This window comes from Semicossyphus pulcher, unplaced genomic scaffold (assembly GCF_022749685.1).
Source record: "Semicossyphus pulcher isolate SPU_LCO1_2020_fin unplaced genomic scaffold, fSemPul1.0.p SCAF_7, whole genome shotgun sequence".
Taxonomy (NCBI): Eukaryota; Metazoa; Chordata; class Actinopteri; order Labriformes; family Labridae; genus Semicossyphus; species Semicossyphus pulcher.
Genome location: NW_027211748.1, coordinates 7,963,724 through 7,985,653, shown reverse-complemented (window position 1 = coordinate 7,985,653; position 21,930 = coordinate 7,963,724). Strand labels below are relative to the sequence as shown.

Genomic DNA, 21,930 nt, shown 5'->3' with positions numbered 1-21,930 from the left:
TTTCCCAAATCATTGTAAGGAGGGATAGTCGTCTAAAACAATATTTGGGACGCTAATTTAAATCTTCACTTGAGAGAGGGAGATTGAGGCGCTAAGAGTCTTGTGTAGCGCTGAAGCCACATTTACTAAACTGTTATTTAACAATAAGTCAAATGAAATAACTTAAATTAAAGCACTAACAATTTTAGTTGGTCATTTGCTGTTTAAATTATTTTTAAGCAACAAGACTAAGAGGCTACAGCCATGCTAGCAGCGGTGTGCAGCTGTACTCAGGCAGTGTGATGCTCTGAGCTACATGCTAACATCAGCTAGCTAACATACTCACTCTCACGACTTTCACGACTCTCTACTCACAATTCAGGTAGACGTTAACATTAACCTCATTGGCAAAATAAAATGTAATATGATGACACTACTCGGATCTTTTTCATCGCTAATTACGTTGTTGCTGTTGTTGTATTTTTAGCTTAATGAATGACGGTGCAAATTGTTTGTAAGCAACCAGCGGTTGTACACGTCTTAATGTTGCATTGTGAGAAAATTTGAGTCTGATGGTAATCATTTTCAGTGTACAGCACAATGAAAGGCAAACTCACCAAGTGATATTGATCTATTATGGACAATTAGACACAGCTAACATATTTAGCAGGTAATGCCATCATGTTTCCTGCATTAGCTTAGTGTGTTAGCATGCCAACGATGCCTAATTAACACTTAAGACAAAGTGCAGAAATATCATTTGTTCTTCAGACAGTGTAAAACAAACATTTACACCATATGAAGGGAAGAACAAATGCCTGTACAACATTTCTTTTCACTCAATAGCTGTTGAGATATTTCAGTCTCAACCAAAGAAGTAGACCAGCCAACAATGCTCTCTCTAGAGGTACACTGCACGGCTAAAAATACCCAACATTTGCAGTTTCCAGCTCTCAAATGTGAGAATTGGCTGCTTTTTAAACAGACAATATAATTTGTATAAAACAAAAACATGCGATTTCAAGGTGTCACCTCGGGCGCTATTAAAATGAGAAGAGGATTTTTCACTTTTCTGACATTTTATAGACTGAGCCATTCATCAGCTGGTCGAACAATGATCGACGGATAGTGGAAATAATTGTAGCCTTAGCTCACACTCACGCACACACACACGCAGACGCACATGTTTAATGATTGGGGCACTTGTCTCTCTCAGTGTTCTCCAAAATTGCTCTGTGCAAAGTGGAACACAGCACCCTGTGCCAGGACGTTTAACAGGGAAAAGTACATCCACACACACTACTGAGAAACCTCTCCACTGTTCTCAAATTGCAACCAGAGAAAGAGAGAAAACGAAGAGAAAGAAAAGGATGGACATTAAAAATAGCACAGAAAATTAGGGCTTATTTAAGTGGAGGGACTAACTGTGTAAAGGCTGCGGTGGAGGAAGACTGTGGCTGTATAGATTTGGCAGAAATAAAGAGAACACAAACAATGGAAGAGATGAGAAACAGAGGTCAGCAGCTGACAAAACAAAGGATAAAGTCAGAAAGGAGAGCTGCTATCTCTCTATCCCAGGATGGACCACACAAATATACCATCCCACCCAAACCAGAGCCTAAATACACACACACACACACACACACACACACACTGTGAGAAACGCTACAGCAGGCAGCGCGGGGCGAGCCGTCAGATTAGGGGTGTTTGTGACATATAGACCTACAGTGTGTGTAAAAATAGTAACACACTATCCTATTATTGTGTGTGAGCGGGGGCAATCCTAGGTTAGCTTATCCCACAACTCTCCACTCTCTATCTCACCCTTACACACACACACACACACACACACACACACACACACATACATACACACACACGCACACACACACACAGAGGGGTATCCCAGCTGGCCAGATGGGGCCTCAAGACCATTAAGGGAATTAAAGGCGACAGAAGATAAGCGAGGATGGGGGAGAAAGGGAGGGAGGGAGGGAGGGAGGGAGGAAGGAGGAGAGGGTGAGTGCACGGTAGCATCCACGGGAAACGTAAATGTGCCTCATTAAAAGGTAAAAAGCAGCAGAAGAGTTTTTTGCTGTTCTTATTTAATGTAAAATGAATGAAAACAGATCATACTATGACTATGGATGAATTGTATATACCTATATAAACTGTCACACTGCATTTCTTTCACAAATACACACACACACACACACACCTGAAATAGCAACAATCGCTCCGCACACACTCCCCACGCTCCACCTTGTAGATGGCACAACACATCAAGCTCCTTACAGTGAATCTCCAGTGGTTCTTCTCATGTCTCGCCGCGTGAATCCGGTCAGCCCGAGTCCATGTTCACATCCAGACAAAACACTGATAAACTCCTCCAGGCAGAGAGAGAAAACACGAGCAGACACGAGGAAGAAGAAGAAGAGCAGCGGCAGTCAGTGAGTTTGTCTGAGAGAGAAAGAGAAAAGACTCCCTCTTTCCTCAGAGAGCTGCCCACCTCTGCCTCCTCCTACCCCTCTCCCTTAATGTTCCCTCCCTCTTTTTCCCTTCCCTGGAGCTTATCTGTCCCGAGGCTATCACTTCTCTTCCCCCCACAACACACGCTCCCACTCTGAAGAGTGTTTCCAAGGAAGCGCCGTCACTACAGACTTTGAGCCCCACTCCAGTTTCAGTTCCACTTCAGTCTTTTCCAAGAGAGAGAGAGAGACAGAGAGAGAGAGAGAGAGAGAGAGAAAGAGAGGGAGACATGAAGGTCTGAAAGCCGATCCCCTCTGATCTCATCAAGCAAAGTTACCAACAGCAACCAGACCGGCAGGCAGCTGAGAGAGAAACACCCGGCTCAGCTCCCTCCCTCCTCGTCCTGACTTCCCCCTCACTTACAAAGAGCTCACACCGAGCCAACCCCCGCCTCCCCCGCTGTTCGAGGCACACACCGACACACATGTTAGCATACACACACACCTACACGTGCCACAAACACGGCACGAGTGGAGCATGTGCACGTTTAAGGAGTCCAGGTGAAACATGCCGGTCAAGCCAGGTTTACCATGAGTTTAAGTCAGGTAAAGTCCTTGCAGTTAAGTGTTTAAACTATAAAGAAAAACAACCTGAGTGTTCCTTTTTCCTACTTTACATTACTGCAGTAAACACATCACATGCACGGCTGTCTGGGTGATGATCTGTTCTGTTTTGTTCTGTCCTGTCGTCATGTTGTATTTCTGCCCACATTACTGCATAACTTGGCCCTGAGGCAATGTGATGACTAAGTTCATTTACTTGTTGGAGCCTTTTCCCGCACCTACTCTCCATCAGTCATTCACAAAGTCGGGAAGTGAAGAAAGAGTTTGGGAAAGCCCATGAAAGTTCCAAAGAAATTCCACATCCAACTTTTTCTTTCACTTTTAAAACTTTTAACCTCCATAAGGCATTTAAAAACAAACCCCTCCAACATGCCCATGCACTTGTACTCACAGAAACACATCTGCAGGAGACCTCTTGAATGTGCAGACATGTGCACACTTACACACATGTAAAGTGTAAGTGCAGACTACAGTGTTCGCGGTCATGCAGCACTGAGGCCCAGCCAGCTCACTTCCTGTATGGACTTCCTTTTCCCAGGGCTGCAGCGACCACCGGGGAACCAAACTCCCCACAACACCACCACTCCCACACTATGCACACTATGGTTACCATATCATTAGGCTACTTCAAATGTCTGCAGAGGCGTTCAAATGTAACATACAGAACGAGAGGGGACGGTAAATCATGGTTTGTCTCTTGTTCTCAGGTATCTACAATTGAAAAAGAGGCTTAATTTTATCATGAGCTAGCGCGATCAACCATATTCACATGGCAGCCATTTTTGGCTGACCGCCGGGGTCAGCCCTACACATGGGTCTGTATGTGACTGACTGACTGAGTGACCGAGTAACTGACTGATTGACTGAGTGAGTGAGTGACGGTACTTTCAGAGCCATAGAGAGAGAGAGTTGCGACATCTCAACAGCGGACCATGGAGCATATTGGACCTCCACTGACACGACTCTCTGTCTATACGCCTCTGGATACTTTGTTCGGGGAGAAGGTGGGGCTACTCGTCCGCAGTCCTCACCTACGTCTTCAGTGCACACCTGCTTTTAAACAAATCGTCATCGACCTCATAAGGACAGTCTTTGTAACACATTGCCCACAAAAGTGCACATTGACCTGTGGTGGTCAGTCACATAGGTTTTGACGTAGTCTTCTTCTCTGACATCACACTCAGACTGGGGAGCTCAAACAGTTAGACCATCATAATGCTGTGTTCCAGGTTATAAGTCTTAAAAATGTAGGACATTTTTACTGCTTTGAAATTATCAGCAACTATAAAGATGATAAATCAAGAGGGACGTCGGGCCATTTTTCAAGCTAAAGAAGACATACTTGATAACCCATTAGCTACGATAAAACAACAGCTAATAATAATATTCTGCCATTTCTAGCTCATAACACTGTTAGCTAGGAAATGGCTTAATGCTAACCTTACCTTTTGCAAGTCTTATCAAATCTATAGGAAAGGCATACAACATATTTGATAAACTATTAGCCATCATCGCTTGTTAGCCTTCAATCACCTCCTTGCTAACATTACAGTTAGCAAATTACAGCTTTCCTATCGTTTAGTACAACTCAATCAAAAGGTAAAGTTAGCATACATCCACTTCCTCACTAAGGAAGGATACTAGCTAGGAAGTGGCTAAATGCTAATATTAGCTGATGCCTGACAGTGGCCAATTACTATCAAACATATATGTAGTTTTAACTTTGTGGATGGTGGACATTTTTTGGCTTTTCAGTTGCTTATCAATCAGGAAATTGTGAAATCATATGATTTGTTGGATTCCCTGCATTCATACAACTTCCAGCATAAAGACAAAGCACTTTGATATCATAACAGCATTGGAGTTTCCCACCCTGAGCGGGATGTCACCGTGTAGTATAGTGTGCAGACAGAGAGATAGCTGTCTGTCCATTACACACTCACTCACACACACACACACACACACACACACACACACACTAGATTTACTCACTGTTAGAAAGCAAATAAGCAGTATTTCCCAATATGTTGAAATTTGGTTTAAAAAGAAATTGAATGTATTTGTAAAGTCTGTGGATCTGGCCTACACCATAGGATATTTTTATGATGTTAAAAATACATGGGCATGCAAAAAAGTCTGACACACACACACACACACACACACACACACACACACACACACACACACACACAGAGTGCACACGTCAAACCCCGTCAATTGGCCTCATTCAGACCGAAAGTTAGAAAGAGGAAATGTGCAGATCTGTACAAACACACAGGCGGCTACGGATCACCTGAAGCAGACGTATGGGTGAGACCCGTTACCTTTGCCCTACAAACGCACACACACAGAGTTCATACATACATGTGCATACACACCAACCTCAAACTGAGTCGCCATTATTCTAGACAGCAGCCGATGTAGGTCAGTGGTTTTGAATGTAAGCAGTCACTGTAGGCTTAACATAATACACACAGGTAGAGGAGGGGGCTTTGAAGTGAGGTCAGAGAATGTGAGGCTGCACAGTCACGCTGCGAGGCCGAGTTCAGCTAATGGACTGTTTTCCCTGTAAAATTAGAATTTAATTTGAAAGTTGTTCATTATTAGTGTTGAAGGCAGTTGTGTGCATATAAAACATTTAAATTCATGGCTGTTGTTGTTGGAGCTTAATTGCCGTAATCCCATCGGTTCTGTTTTTTAATCCTGTTTGCTGAGGGAGTGTTTCAACTGATCCAAAAGGCCAATTAGGTGCTTTAATATCGGCAGGAGACACGACCTGGCGATGCTGCACTGATATTAAAGGATCAGCTGAGTGTACGTACGAGTGTACGAAGGCTCAGTTCATTATTTCACTGCTGCTAATTTACAGTTTAATTTGCATTTAAAATATAAAACCTACAAACTCAGCCCCCTCATTCTGCCGGATTAGAGGCTTTTCCGGGTTTTAGCTTCGAGAGGCTTTGCTACAAACCAGTGATCACTAAAATTAATGTGTTGGCCATTTAAAATTGTACATGTCTTTTGCAGACACATGTCCCCTACTATAGGAAATATGCTGGATTTAGCCTGTTTTCTGCAACATTTTCTGCAGTCTGAGTGTCAGGCCCTGTGTATCTTACTGTACGAGAGTGATGTCTGTACCCTCAGTATGTTCGTGTGAGTTTAAAAGTCTTTTCCTGGATAACAAAGGGGTTCCGTCTGACTTCTATCATCCTGAATAAAGAGACAAAGATACAGTCTGACATAAAAGCTTCAAACGGAGGATTGAGCCGGCGGTACATCCCCCATCTTCTCTGCTGGACCCTGCCGTAAATTGCCCCCTGATTTTCTGCCTCAAGGCACATTCACACTTAAGGGACCCCATGGGGTCTTTGGAGTAAGTGTGTGTGTGTGTGTGTGTGTGTGTGTGTGTGTGTGAGTGATAGAGAGAGTTAATCTGCAGGACAATGGGGGCCTGTCCTCACCACACACCCAGAATTAGGGCCAGGGGCCTTACAGCTGAGCAGCTTAATGACAATAGAAACTGGAGGTGTGTGTGTGTGCGTGCGTGTGCATTTGTGTGTGTGTGTATGTGTATGTATATGTGCATGAGCGCGCTGCCCTCTGCCAACACACGTGTCAAACACAAAGCCATCCAACTGTCCGCACGGCCCAGGGGAGAGAGAGATCGACAGAGGGAGCGAGGGAGGGATAGATGGATGGATGGACGGGGTGAACAGGGGTGCAGGAGGGAGGAAGTGGGAGGAACAGGGGTCTGATATGTGCAGCCTCGGGGTGAAGGGTGAGGATAGTGTGGGAGTGAAAGAGGAGGAGAGTAAAAAAGAGAAACAGTAGAGGGTAGAATTACTGTGTACAGATGGCAGGGAGAAAGAGCGAGCGGGGCACGGCCTGTTTGGACGAGGTGAGTTTCTGCTCAAACGATCAGCTGTTTCTGACCACGAGGAACCAAATTATCTCAAACCTTTAATTTCATTTTCTATCCTGAGCTGTAAATGCTTCCTTCAGATTTAAAAAAAAAAATTTAATACGTTGGGAAGTTTGCTTTGATTCTCTCTGCAGAGAGTAAGATGAAAAGATGGACAATATCTGCATTTTTACAGCCGGTTGTGAGAAGCTTTTTGCCTCTGTGTGGTTAACAGACTCGTCAGACACACCACAAAGCCACTGCCAAAAAGTAGTCCCTGACATAACCCGCTGGGCAATTTTATCCATTTTACACATGGGTTTTTTTTGTTTTGTTTTTTTATCTGTGCTCTTAAGAGGTGTTGGCAGACAGACTGTATCACCTTTAGATAAAGTTAGCTGTTCAGAGCCGAGCTGTTTGCCCCTGCTTCCAGTCTTTAGCCCTTTTAACACTGCGGTTCCGCCACAGCGCCGTAACAAAGCTCCGCCTTCATGCTGCCTTTGCCATTTTACATTGGACCAAGCAACCACAGCGTAAAACTGCTCCAGTGTGTGTTTTTACATTGCGTTCCGGCGTTGCGGAAGCAAAACGTGGGCAAGGTGTAAACAAACAAATACATGGCGCTGTGACGCCCTGCCGGCTCCATTGTTTACACTGACGCTGTTACGCCTCTGGTGCCGGCTCAGAGGCGTAATGACTTTGCCCCACCATTATGCCTCTGTTATGTTTTACATAGAAGAAAAAACATAACAGAGGCGTAATAATCCCGTAATAATAAGTAAAAATTGTCTAAAAATACAGAACTATTCATTCATGCCTGTATTTTGCCTTTAAGTAATGATCTTACACAACTTGATGGTGACAATAGATTGTAGCATATACACATACTTTCAACACTACCCTAACCCTTTTATAACCTCTTACCAACCTTTCTTTAATCACCATGAAACCTAAATCTAGTCTTTATTCTCATCTCTACTCTAAACCTCCTCGCCCCATGAGAGCCCTTAAAGGAGCAGCGCCTGAAAGTGTCCTCATATCAGAGGGTCGTCCTCGTCTTTGCCTGTGAGGACATCGATAAGACAACGAGGACACAAACATTCAGCTGTCGTACTGTGTGAACACAAAGGAAAGGCTCACTGAGACACACACACTCCCCTCCCTCTTTCACGCACACACACATCGATACAGATGCCGGCCATCTGAGTACAGCAGGTAGGCATTAATTCAGCCCGGCTGCACAATCAATGATGGTAAATGGAGGCAGCAGGAGGGACAGACAGCGATCTGCTGCTCTCTCTCTCTCTCTCTCTCTCTTTCTTTCTCTCTCTCCCTCCATTAAAACACAACCTTTCTTGTTTCTTGTTTCATCATAGGAAAGCTCTCCGAGTGAGCCACTTTGTGCAACACAAAGCACACACGCCGCGTTCCCTTCTCTTTCAGGCTCCTCAATTACACTGTCACAGGTATCATGTCTGCCCCGCGCTCTTTGTGCAGCACACTCTTTAGAAAAGGCCACGTGTTCAATAGAGACACATCTGAAAGCCCTGAGTTAAATGTGCAAAGTTTGCCATCTGCGCTCACCTTGTCTGACTGCAGTTTAAACTCTTATTCAGCCTTTGTAACCCACTTAAAGCAGCAGTCGTATCCAGATTCAACCAACCTGAATTTTGCAATGTTTGCCAGCTATTTTAAAGTGAGAAAAATGGAGCGTGTCAGCATTTCAAAGTTCTCTAAAATACTTCACATGACAATAAGAGGCCTGAGATCACGTGACGATCATATGTCAATGTTTCCTGTTTACAGTAGATCAGCATTTTCAAAATAATCTCTCTTCTTAATATTTCAAACCTATTTCAGCTGCCCCAATGGCCTCCTCCTCCTCCTCCTCACTACCCTCCCTCCAGCCCTTCATCCCTCTCCTCCCTCTCCTCTATCTCTGCTCATCCATCCATCAATCCCTCGCCACCCTACTCCTCCCACAATTTTTTTTTTTAACTGCCAATCCTCTTCCTCATCTCCCCCGTCTCTCGGTCCCTCCTCCTCCTCCCCCCTTTTTCTCCAACATCTGCTGGTCTGCGTCTGTCACTGCTGACCTCTCGCTGCCACGTGCCAAGTCCTCCCCTCAGTGTCCCACAGAGACCCTAAATCATTAATACACACACACACACAAACACACACACACACACACACACACACACACACACACACACACACAGATCGGCCTGTGATAGGTGGCTGTCTCTCACCCACAGATGGGGAGAAAAGCACATAAATTCAGTGTCTGATTGCAGACTCTCATTACATCTCTGTATAATTTGCCAATTAAACGTCTCATAGAAGAGCAAATCCGTCCATTAAAGGCGTCCGGACAACATGTGCAGAGAATCCCAACATGTTTTATATCATCAGTCTAAAGCTCTTACATTACAGCCACGGACACATCTGTGCTGACTAGGCCTGAATAAATGAGAAAACTCTGCAATGAGCGATTACATTGTTCAATATAGAGATAACAATTATTAAAGAGTGCATATTAGCTATAACTGTTCTGAATGTTTTATACAACACCTGTGTTTGCAACATGTCCCTCCTGAATCCAAAATTAATCCAAAAAGCTGCTGTTGTTTTTTCCACCTCTAAATTGACACCAATTAATCAGAGGGTCGCTGACAGCGAGCGCAGGCTTCAAGTGATCGCGTCAAAATTGTGGGAAAGCACGGCCATCGAACACAGAGCTCCATCCAAGAGGTAAAACTTCTGCATGCTTAGTGAGAAAGCCTGGATTTTTTAATTTTTTAAATAATTTAAAATAAGATAAGAAAGATAAGATAAGATAAGACAAGTAGCAAGAAGGGAAGTAAGAATATAGAAATAGGAATACACAAAAAATAATAATAAATAAAAATAAGAGATATATACAACTGGTTTACAAATAATATCAAGATTTCTTTTCAAATTCAGACTTTTGCAATGTGATTGTTGCAATAATGCTTGTGATAATTGTGATTCATGGTGCAGCCCAAGCGCCGACACTGGCAATTGTTGGTGTGAATCGAATCGAATCAAATCGAGAAATCCTTATCAATACCCAGCCCCAGTAAGAGCTGGTGAGAAGCACCCTTAAATTGAGGTTGTGGGTGCTGCCAGTGCAAAAACCGCCGTTGGTGGACACAAGCCTAGGACCTAAACCTGCATTCTGTCTAACGGCCAGCAGGGGGCTGGTCTATGAGAAAGGTGAATGTTTCCTAAAAAGTTTTTGGTCTCAATTGTTAGTTTTGAGTGTTATTTTGGTAAATCATGACCCCTTTTACAGTTAAATACATGATAAAGTAGAGTATGCTTTAGGGTGTGGCTTCCTTGTGATTGACAAGTTGCTACCACAGCAATCAGAATAGAAGTGTAGCAATGTGTTTTAACCCTTTTTAAACAGTCATTTCTGGTGAACCCCAAAAACCGCCATGATGACCACGGTATGTCCACCTCTTTTAAACATTCTTTCCAGCAGCTCAAAAGCTGAGCACTCAGTGTCTGTATCAGTATCAGATATCTGTTTTACTGGCCAACCAGCGAGGTCACAGGTTGTAAGTGTCACCAGAAAGCTGCATTGTAAATTCAGCGTGTGCTCAGGCTGCAGCAATAAGAACATTACTGCCATATTGCAATACATAGCAGGTTCCCACAGGGATGGAAAAAAAAACTAAATTGCTTGTAGCACACGGCTTCCTCTCCTAGATATGCTGCGTGTGCTGCACAGACTCACTGCACTACCTTTTACTGTATGTATGAGCGTTTTATACTGAGTGAATTCAGCTTATCTTTCATTTAGCAGGACATATTATCTTACAGACCTCAGTGACACACACTCAGCATCCTCACACCACTTTTTATCTGCACCTCATACCTTACGTGTGTGTGCTTCTAGTCCACGTCACACGTGCATGTGGTTGTTGTGTGAAATCTGTGCAGAATGTTTGCACTCGCTGTTTTTCTACTGAATCAGCCACTGCTTCGAAAACGAGAATCCAGGTCAGAATCAGGCAGGCAGACGATCAGATAGAGAAATAGCGACGGAGACGGAGGTAATTGGTTGACCCCCAGATATAACTTATCTATGTGCACAGGCACATGAACACGCTGGTGGACAGACAAGCAAAAGGAAAGGTACGGAGGCCTAAAGGCATATCCTCCACTATCACACAGAAACGGCAGAACAGATTAATGCTTATCTCTTGTCAAACATTGATAAATATTGTCGCAAACAAAATGTTTGTGGAAAATCATTCCTACACAGCAAAACTTGACTTTATGTGTGTGTTTAAAATCAACTCCAGGCCTCCAGGATCAGTCTGCTGCCCCGACTCCTGCTGGGTTCAGAGAGCCTCCAGCTGTTGTACTTTGAACTTTCTGAAATGATGTCATGACTGAAATCCTGTTCACAGTGCACCTTACCGGCTTCAGTCTACTCTGACATGTCCTTATCCTGTGTGTGTGTGTCCAGACGAGGGCCAAAGGTGAAAGGTTAGACCAATACGTAGACTTCAGGGTCGCCTGTCAATAAAGCAGACACACAGAGAGAGTCATCAGGACTGCACTCAGCAAACATACAGATATACTTAGACACACACTGACTCCTGAATTTTTCCACACACACATTTTTATCATCCTTCCAGCGTCGTCCTTCATCGTTTTAGTGTTGTGCACTCACAAACCGTGTCACATCGGGTCATTAAACCTGTCAGCTAAAGCAGCGCTGAAAGTTCCCATCAGCCCAGAGTTTCACATTTTCCATTTACCGCCTGTCTCGCTGAGCAGAGAGACCTTTTACAAAATGTGATATTAGCCCTGTCACAGGGTGTGACATGCACTCTGTTGGGTTGTCAAACTGTGTGACCGTGATGCTGTCGAGGCCCACAGAGAGGTCTTTTCCCCCCTCAGGTTTGATGCGTGTGTTTTCATCTGTCTCACTCGCTGAGTTAACATGTCTGCCTGTTGGTGTGTAACTCAGAAAAGCGGAGGTGCAATAATGTCATAACAAAATGTTATTTGTAACCATAATACCAGAGCACCTGTGGCTTCTCTGGTCCTGAACAGGTGAAACTGAACAGCTGAACGCTGCTGATTATTATAACTCCTGGCCATGCAGATTTCATTATCAGAAAATCTTTATCAACTGACGATCATGATCATCATCCGAAAACCAAATTAAAGATCTGAATAAACCTTCATTATTATCCTAAGATTAAAGGGATTCAACTGAATTCTCTTGTAAACAAAGTTTCTGCTTACATTTACTGTTTCTTACGTAACATATCGTGTGTATCGCTGAGGTTAATATTTGAAAAGCTGCTTCTTTCTGAATCTTTTGAAATCTCAGTTTTTAACACCCGTGTTTGCTGGCTAGCAGTATTGATGCCTGCCTGTTAGGACCATAGTCTGTATAAAAAGATGGACGACATGAAAGTGAAGCCAAAACATCTCTATCGCCCCCTGCTGACTGGTTACAGTATAGATCATAAAGCCCGCCTCCTCCATGTTAACAGATGGGACATGAGTCAAACTATAAAATCAAAATACATGTTAAATACATTATCCTCAAACATGCTTTCTGTCAAGTTAGTTATTATCATGCTGATTTACATACGGTCCAGGTGTTCATTTTACTGACACAGAGGAGGAACTGTGAGAGGAGACGTAACTAAAACAATCACTACAGTCATTAAAGTTTACATATCTGTGAACATCTGCTTCAGACCAACACAAGAAGCTGTTCTGCTGTCAAATATGCCTGCGTGCGGGATCTTTGACGGTTTTTTTTCAGTAATTTAAGTGTGTGTTTTGGTTAGCGGAAGTGGCTACGGCTCCTCCACCCGCCGATCTCTACTGCACAGCTCTGGCTCCAAATGACATCACTATTGCAAGATGGCAGCGCCTGTCACGGCTTGGCTTCACTTTTGTACAATGAGAGCAGATGGAGACGCATCTTCCATCTATATATACAGTAATTGGTCATGACGTGTTGTTTTCTTTGTTAGTGCATCGATTGTCGATCATCCTTGTCCTCCCAATCATAAAAACAGTGCTCTATAGCGCCACTAGTGGTAAAACCCTGCAGGGCACCTTTAAGATTTAGAAAATTTGTATCCTAAATAAATCAATAAATTAGGGGTCGGACAAAATATCAATACCTTAATATATCGTCATCCTGACTTGTGCAGTACAATTATCGATAGGCTGGATCCAAATATTGATATTTCCATTTATAAATATCCGGTGCTCTAAACAGACTTCCCTGCAATTTTGACTCACCGCGTCACTACTTCATGACTCCTCACGGTGGCGCTTATGACATGAATGAGGGTGACGTGAATGGAAATGTATTTGCCAAAGAAGATAATCAGATATCGTGATGTAATGTGTTTTTCAGAAAGGACTTCTGAGGTGTGTATTTGGAAAAGAGTAAATGTACTATTATTGATGTTCATGTCATGACCCTACATGTACACAACTTAATAACTCAACAACACACACACACACACACACAGTATTGACTAGAGTGACAGCAGCCACACGCACATGTACGTCAGCAGGTTAAGTGGCACTTTGAGATGACAGGCGGGTCAGAGAGGAGTGGAGGAGTTCAGAGAGGAGCTCAGTGATATCCAGCAGCTCTCTGCTCGACGCAGCAGCTCAGCCAGCAGTGTGTCCGCCCGCAGCAACTCAGCAGCTTACAGCAGCTCCATGTCCTGCAGACAGGCCGGGAGGCAGCGTCAGGCTGTTACCGTAATCTACTTTAGAGTGGGATTAGCAGCCCTCTGCAGGTGTCACTCACTGTCTGTCTCTGTCTGCCTTGACCTCTCCAACACACTGTCTTACTCTACAACTCAATCAGAGTCCTGCTTGTATCTGCTCTGCTTTGACACTCAAACCAATACACAGATTTTAAAGTTTGTCAAAATAAAGCAACGTGGGACTCGATCGCGATCCTGTGAAAGGTTTCATTTAGATCCTAATGTGTCTCAGTATGGACACAAGGATTAACTCTTAGATAATACAACAATATCACATGGTTATGATATCTGTTTATGAGGAATCACATGTCTTTAATCAGTTTGGGATAGTAGACAGCCTTAGCTGCTGTAACACTGCAGAAGAAGCCAGCAGAGGTGAGAATCAGTGCAGAGGCAAACTTTAAACATTTCATGGCTTTAATTCAAGTCACTTCATTCATCTGACGTTGACCCACAGCAGAGCTGGACTCAGCTTTAGGTGGCTTATGCAAATGAAATAGTAATATATGATATTTTGTATCCTGTATTGTTGTATCAGTTTTATTGTTGTTGAGTCTGTTTTGTATTGCCTCTTGTGTATTTGTTGTTGATTTTATTTATTTTAAAGACATTGCAAATTAGCCAAGGCTATGAATGCTGTGGCGTGTGGCATCGGTTTATTTGCTTACAAATAAACATTAAATTAATACAAAAAGACATTTAAGACATGAAGACATTTTGATGGTTTCTTACAGGCATGCACTTTGGGAGTCGTGGCAAACATCTGTTTGATAATCTGGACTTTTTTTTCAAAGAAGCAGAAACTTTTTAAAGCAATCGCTCATCTTCTGTGCCGACAGTTCATCAGAGATACGTCCATGTTCGTCCTCTGACAGTCTCACATTTATTTCCTGTCACATTTCAGGGACTTTTACTTTGGAAGCATGGTTGTCCAAAATACCAAATTTCACTCCGCAACTCTTCAGCTTCAATACCTCTTACAATATTGTATCTGTCTGAGTGAGAGGTTAGTTCAGTTATTAGCAGCTCTGCAGTGCAACAGTCTCGTTGTAAGTCTAGGACGGGGTTAAATTTTAACCTCTTTATATTTCAAAGGTGTTTTAGATGAGCAGGTTAAAGTGTAGACTGCTCCACTGTGTGTGAAACCTCTCTGCCTCACTATGCTTGTGATGCATGTGAGCTTTAGTGTAACCCCCCCCCCCCCCCCCCCCCAGCAATGTTTTCTCTATCATACAATATATCGGCTGTGAGAGATCTGAAATTCTGTTTAAAGATCTGTTTCACATGTAAACACCTGAATCGCAACGTTACTCAGATTTTGTAAGAAGACGCTTTTGAGCAAACATTAATTTGGCAAAGGATTGTGGGAAACTGAGCTGGGATGAGAAGTTTAAAGAGGGATTATTGGAACTGTTTGTGTGAAACGGGCTGATTTGCTTCCTAGAGAAGACTTAGATGAAAAAACTGGCACGACTCTCAGCTTATTAGAAAGTGAATGCTTCCCAGTGCTGAAATAATAAGTCAAAGGACAACATTAATTGAGTAGTATCTTACTGAATACTAAATACTAAACATTTTTAAGTCTTGGGTGCCAGTTCAGCTCAGTGGTTAAATCAGAGGACCACATACAGAGGCTACAGTCCTCGATGCGGAGGCCACGGGTTCGACTCCCGCCCTCTTCCCCTGTTTCCAACACTATCCACTGTCTCCATACGTCAAAGCATAAAAGGCCAAAAAAATTATCTTAAAAAAATAAAATCAATTGGTAAGTCTAACCTGCTCATTGTTTTATAGTTATATATCTTCATAAACGGAAGATTTCAGGGTTTGGGCTGCTGTGAAGACAAAAGCAAAGCTATTTGTCAGCATCATGTCTGGCTCTCAGAACTTTTTAAGAGCACTTTTCAAATGTTTCTTTTATTTTGTCGACTGACTGATTTAAAACATTTTGGAATCTTCTGAAAATCCATTATCAGATCGTGTGCGTAACAGCGACCTTGTTTCTCTCTCCAACTGGCAGAAACAAAGTCAGCAGCAGCCGTGTGAAGAGCGTGTCAGCAAACATTTCAACACAAGTGCCAAGTGATGCGTTTAAGCTTTCTGCTGGCGTGTCAAAAGAAGGCAGAGCTCGCTGCGATGAGGTGAGAGAGAAACGAGTAACAGACACAGAGAAAGCCTCAAACACTCACACTGCTCTCTGCACTGCTGAGGTCAAAGGTCAAACTGATCTCCCTCTGAAAACAAAAGACCTCGGCTCATTAGACACCAACCCCACTGAAGACATCCTCATATGCTATGAAGATCTAATGTTTCCATGACAACTACAGACTCACACACATGGATGCAGACAGACAGGCGTGCAGGCGACAGATAGGATGTACGCCTGCAGAGAGGAGGTCTCCACTGTAAGTGAGGAGGACACAGAGAGACAGAAATAGAAACAGAATAATGAGCCTCTTATCATCCGCTCCATCGTTTCCATTTCTCCTCCGCTCGGCCTCATCGCTCCATCTCTCCGTCATGTGTCCTCTCCTCCTCCTTCCTCCTTGAATGGACCAAATATTTCCCCAGGGCCGCTCTCCCGTATGAGGAGAAATATTACACCGGGAATTTTTCCATTATGTGACGGCAGCAAGCTCTCCCTCCAAAAAGAATATCTACAGCACCGGCAGGATATTGGACAATTTCCTCACCGTAAGCACAGAACACTTGTGTGCGTCAGACCATGGACGTTCAGGGATCCAGCGTTCAATTCAATCAGCACAGTTCAGTTGTGTAACAAACTCACTTAGAGCTGTAGCAGACCGCGTTTAGGACTTTGTTGTGCTTTTGACTCGGCTACTAATCCTCTAAGAAAAAGTCAAAGGCAGAATGTCTCATGCAACTTAGCTTTTGGATTACCTTAAACCTCCTGTGAGGAGTTTTTAGCCGGTTATGAAATCGAGTTAAGTTAATACTGATGCCTCTATATGAGCTACAAAAGCCAACAAGAACAACTCCGAGTTAGAGCTGTGCAATAAACTCGCAATTTCATCCTTATTGCGACATGAGCATTCACAATAAACATATTGCAAAAGTCTGAATTTATCACAATCAATAAGAAAAATGATTTGGCTCGACTCAGCGGTTAGACTGCCTGTCCCACATACAGAGGCGACAGTCCTCCATGAGGCAGCACCGGGGCTTTGTCGTGTGTCGTCCCCTCTCTCTCTTCCCCTGTTTCCAACACCATCCACTCTCCCTCTTATAATAATTTATATTTTGGCATAAAAGGCCAAAAATAACTATAAAAAGTCAAATTATTTAAATTAAACACACCAAGCTTTATCACACAGCATATGCTTAAATGTTACCCATTGGATGGAGCCCCAGGTGTAAACCATCCTGATGCGATCAGATGAAGCCCGAGCTCGCCGCCAGCGACGCTCTGATTCATTTGTGTCAATTCAGTGGTTGAAAAAAACAACAGCAGCTTTTTGGATTTATTTTGGTTTCAGGAGGGACATGTTGCAAACACAGGAGTTGTGTAAAACATTCAGAACAGTTACAGCTAATATGCACTCTTTAATAATTGTTTATATGTTGCACTTCATATTGTTATTGCAATAAGATAAGATATTCTTTATTGATCCTCCGCAGGGGACATTTACTAGTTCCAGCAGCTCACAAAAGAGGCAAATCAAATAAAGTACTCAAGTAATGAAAATAGACAAAATGTACAGGGGGCAACAGAAGGATAAACATGGGGCGCCCGCTCTACCAACCGAGCTAAACCTAAGTGGAACAATATAATCTCACATCACATGTTTTTCTCATATCATGCTGGACCATGACAGGATCAGCAGAAACAAACAGCTTTGTCCACAGGGGGCGCCAAAATGAACACAAAAACAGAAGTTTCTCTGAGTTGCTTTAAGCGGAAAAAAAAGACACTTAATGTCCGGACTCTGCTTCTGGAAGGGAAATGGAATAGTATAGCAATAATAAAGTCGTATTAGTGCAAGCAATGCAGCAGGTAGCCAGTCTTCAATACTTTAAATCAACGTTTCCAATAAGACTTTCCTGAGCACAGGGATGTTTAATGATTTCTTTGGACAATGAATGCACATGTCCATTGTTGACTGTACCACCAGCTGTGGCTCAGTGGTAGAGTCGGTCATCTTTCAATCGATCACAGCTCCCTTAGGCTCCAAGTCGAAGTGTCCTTGGGCACTTTACGTAGCAGCCTCTGCCATCAGTGTGTGAATGGGTGAATGTGACATGTAGTGTAAAAGCAGCTTTGAGTGGTCGCACAACTAGAAAAGCGCTATATAAGTACAGTCCATTTACTCAGTTCTCTTTTTAACGTAAAAATAAAACATCCTACAGCCAGACACACACAAACTTCCCAACATTGCATCCACATCAAGCTGCAAGGATTATTTTCATTAATGAATAATCTGTTGAGTATTTTTATGACATTTAATTGATGTAGTGTATAGAATGTAAAAAAAATTGTAAAAGATATTGAAAAGAAATCTGCCAATATGTGTTTTCAAAACGATTTGCTCTCTTATAAAACGTAAACATGAAGCAAATATTCAAACTGAACTAACAAACTTTTAACATTTCCACTTTAAAACTACTAAGCGCCTCTCAAATGAGTGTCTGATTATCCTGGTAATGTAATCCAAGCCATCTCTACCTCTCTTTCCACACACATAGTAATCTGGATGTACAGTCTCTCCTGTTTCACGGCCACCTCCTGTTTCTTTGACTAATTCAGGGCGATGGCTCAGATCTGTTACAGACGCGGATCAGCTCCGCGTCTGAAGCCCTGGAGCAAACTCGCGCTGCAGAGGACACGTCACGTTTCCACAAACTGTCGGCATCTGTCATCTGATGCGAACACCTGTTGGTGTCTGACTGCGGGGCCGCGGAGAGGAAGAGGAGGAACAGCTGCCTCGCATATGTCTGTCTCTCTGAATGCCCGCCTGTCTGCCTGCATGTCTCTGTACCTGCGTCCTCTCCAGCATCTGTCCACTGATCTGCACACGGCCTCGTGTGTGTCTGACCCAGCGTAACATCTGTCCACACACACACACACACACACACACACACACACACACACTCCTGTGACCCAGATCCACGCTTAATGAAAAACAGAAATGAATGAATGAATAAATTATAGAAGGGATGCTCTCTATAATGTGTGAACTTGTTGCCCTTTTCTATCTATTGCAAAAGCTTTTCACCCGTCTCTCTCTCTCTCTCTCTCTCTGTCTCTCCGTCTCTCTCTCACACTCATTCATGCTTCTCACTCACACACATTTTCCGATTACATCTTGTAGTCCTCCACTATAAGCGTACTTTCTCTCCTCTTTCTCTCGCAGACAGACCGCGCTCACACAGAATCACTTCAGCACTTAAAGCTCAAAGTGCTGACAGGATGACACACCGCTTCTGTTCTGAGTTTTCTCTAAGAGCTCAGATACTTTATTTTTCTTAAATTGAGTATAGTGCTTTCTTTAAGACTATCGAATGTGTAGATGGGTGAAAATGCCACGCTGGATGTTTTTCCTCTAATCGAGGAGGTGATTGATGAGCTGATGCTGGAAATAATTCTGGTAGTGAAATTTAAAGCTCACACACCACAAGCGAGCAGCGTGCTGAAGGTCAGAGTCAAGAATACAGAAGGAAGAAGATCATTTGAATCGCATTTTCCAGGAACAAGACAACATGAGAAAATGTTATGTTCGTTCACTGAACCAAACAAAGATGGTATGAAGAGAGATTTCTTCTCTTGAGCAACAAAGAGGAGTAAAGGTACGTTCAGAAAGAAGCAAAACAACATTTAAGGCAGAGTGATGACAAACAAAAGCCTCTTGTACACTGCGGTTCTGCATCAGCACTGTAATGAAGCTCCGTCCTCATGCCACCTTTGTCATTCTACATTGGACCACGCAACGCCGGCCTAAAGCCGCCCCAGTGTGTGTTTTTGAATAGCGTTCTGGCGGCACTGATGTAAACAAACAGGGCGTGCTTCAAATACACACACACGGCGCTGTTCCGCCCTGCCGGCTCTGCTGTTTACACAGACGCCATTTTGCCTCTGTTTCACCTCTGTTACTACCTACGATGTCGGCTCAGAGGCGGAACGACTTCGCCCCACCGTTCCACCTCCGTGCGTTCTACATGGAAGACAGAACATAACAGAGGCGTAATAATCCCGGCTTGAACTGGTAATGTAAAAAGCCCTTAGAAGACACAGAGGTGTAATGGTGGTGCGAAGATGTTACGCCACTGAGCCGGTATCGGAGGTAGTAACAGAAGAAATAAATCAGATATCGTGATGTATCATTATGTGATTGTCTTGCAGTATATCAATTATCGCTGTATCGTGATATCATCGTTATCGTGGGCCATGTATCGCGTATCGTATCGTGAGTAGCGCTGCGATCCCCACCTCTACACTACGACAGCTCCACATTAACCAGCAGACAGACGTGGTTAGCAACTAGCTGGTGAACACTGTGGAACATGTAGCAGCCAGAGAGCCACACTCTTCCCTCAGCAGGTGGTGGAGACCAAAACGACAAAGCAGAGCTAAAAGAGAGCGAGTGTCAGACACTCATTCATCAGGTGGACATCGACACGACTCCAAAAGAAAGACGAGTGGGTGGATGATTCAGCGGTCAGGACAAATCAGGCCAGTGCATCTCATGACATGCCCTCCAGAGTCATCAGAAAGTTTCATGAAACTTTATCTGCAGCGTGAATGAAGATGAGCTCTGACATGAATAAAACCACAACACGCTCGGGAGATTTGGGGGAATTCAGGGAGTTAGTAAAGAGGGACGTACTCACATCAGATTGAATAAACCTGATCTCACAATGGGTCCAAAATGCAGTTATTGGTGGAAATCAATCCGAGCACAGGGCTGGTTTCTCACTGTATTTACTGCCTGTGAGAAGACGCCAATATCCACCTTCTTACGCCTGTGCTGCCAGATTAAATCAGTCTCTGACAGAGAGACTGGGGGTGGATATCTGACAAGCACAATTTGACATTTTCATTACAGCTACTACTTTTCCCTCTCGAGGTTCACACACATGTCCATTAACTCAGGTTTCAAACTATCTGAAGTCGCTCATGACATTTGAAATTGGACCAAATCAGAAAATTCAGAGAAAGGCGAAAACAGACGAGACAGACTCTCGAAAACACACAGTTGTTTTTGCATTTCAGTTCCCAGTTAATAGTCTGCATATATAAATAAACAGAAGTATAAAGTATGAATAAATACATTATTTCTGCCGTTCTCTGCTCAACACACACACACATAAATATTCATAAACACACAGCTGCTGAATGACATTATAAGCCCGTCCTGTGCACTGACTGTGGGGAGATGAACAATGATTGCTATTATGTGATTAAGTGATTACTAACTGCCAAACAATTGTCTCTCATACACACACACACACACACACACACACACACACACACACACACACACACACACACACACGCACACACACACAGGCACACACGCACACAGCTCATCAAACTGTGGTCTGTTCTAAGTGGCTCTGACACGTGCGTTTGTCTTTGATTGTCTGCCTGTGTTCATAGTCATACCCGTGTGTGTGTGTGTGTGTGTGTGTGTGTGTGTGCGTACGGCGTGCCTTCACAGTGTGAGGCGGTGGTCTGGTTTCCGCTCGCAGGGCTGTGAAGTGGCCCGATGAAAGCTCCCACGTGGTGGCGGTGAGACGGGTCTGGTCTCCTGTCGTGACCACAGAGCTCAGATATCTGGGAGAACTTCCCGCTCTGACGCAGATATTTAACACTGACATGACGGTTAGTAAAGACTTGTTGTCATGGAAATCTGCTCGCGGATCGTCTGGATGCTGCTATGAATCAATCTATCTGCTATAACACATATTTGGGCGATGAGTCATTATTATCCCGGACCATCTTTGCATCTGTTGGTCACAGATGCTGGACAGTTGTGGCTCAGTAAAGCAGGTTGTAAATACTTGGAAGATGTTTGATCCCCTCTCCTCGATTTCACATGTCGAAGTGTCCTTGGGCAACACACTAAAACACAAACTGCTCCAGAAGGCAAAGCCGTCGTTATGTGAGCTGTATTAGATCCAAATGGGCAGGTTGGCATCTTCCATG

The 21,930-nt window shown here is 43.6% G+C and overlaps 1 protein-coding gene across 2 annotated transcripts in view; it reads right to left on the bottom strand.

Moving 5' to 3' along the window:
* LOC138611684 (SPRY domain-containing SOCS box protein 4-like) overlaps window positions 1–21,930 on the bottom strand; it is an 82,842-nt gene that overhangs the window by 47,993 nt on the left and 12,919 nt on the right. The window contains exon 2 of one of the 2 annotated variants that reach the window (XM_069684871.1): window positions 11,428–11,526. The gene's annotated coding sequence lies outside the window, so the exon portion shown is untranslated. Of the gene's footprint in view, window positions 1–2,274; window positions 2,349–11,427; window positions 11,527–21,930 lie in introns of those variants that run through there. The other variant, XM_069684869.1, reaches the window with a different exon arrangement.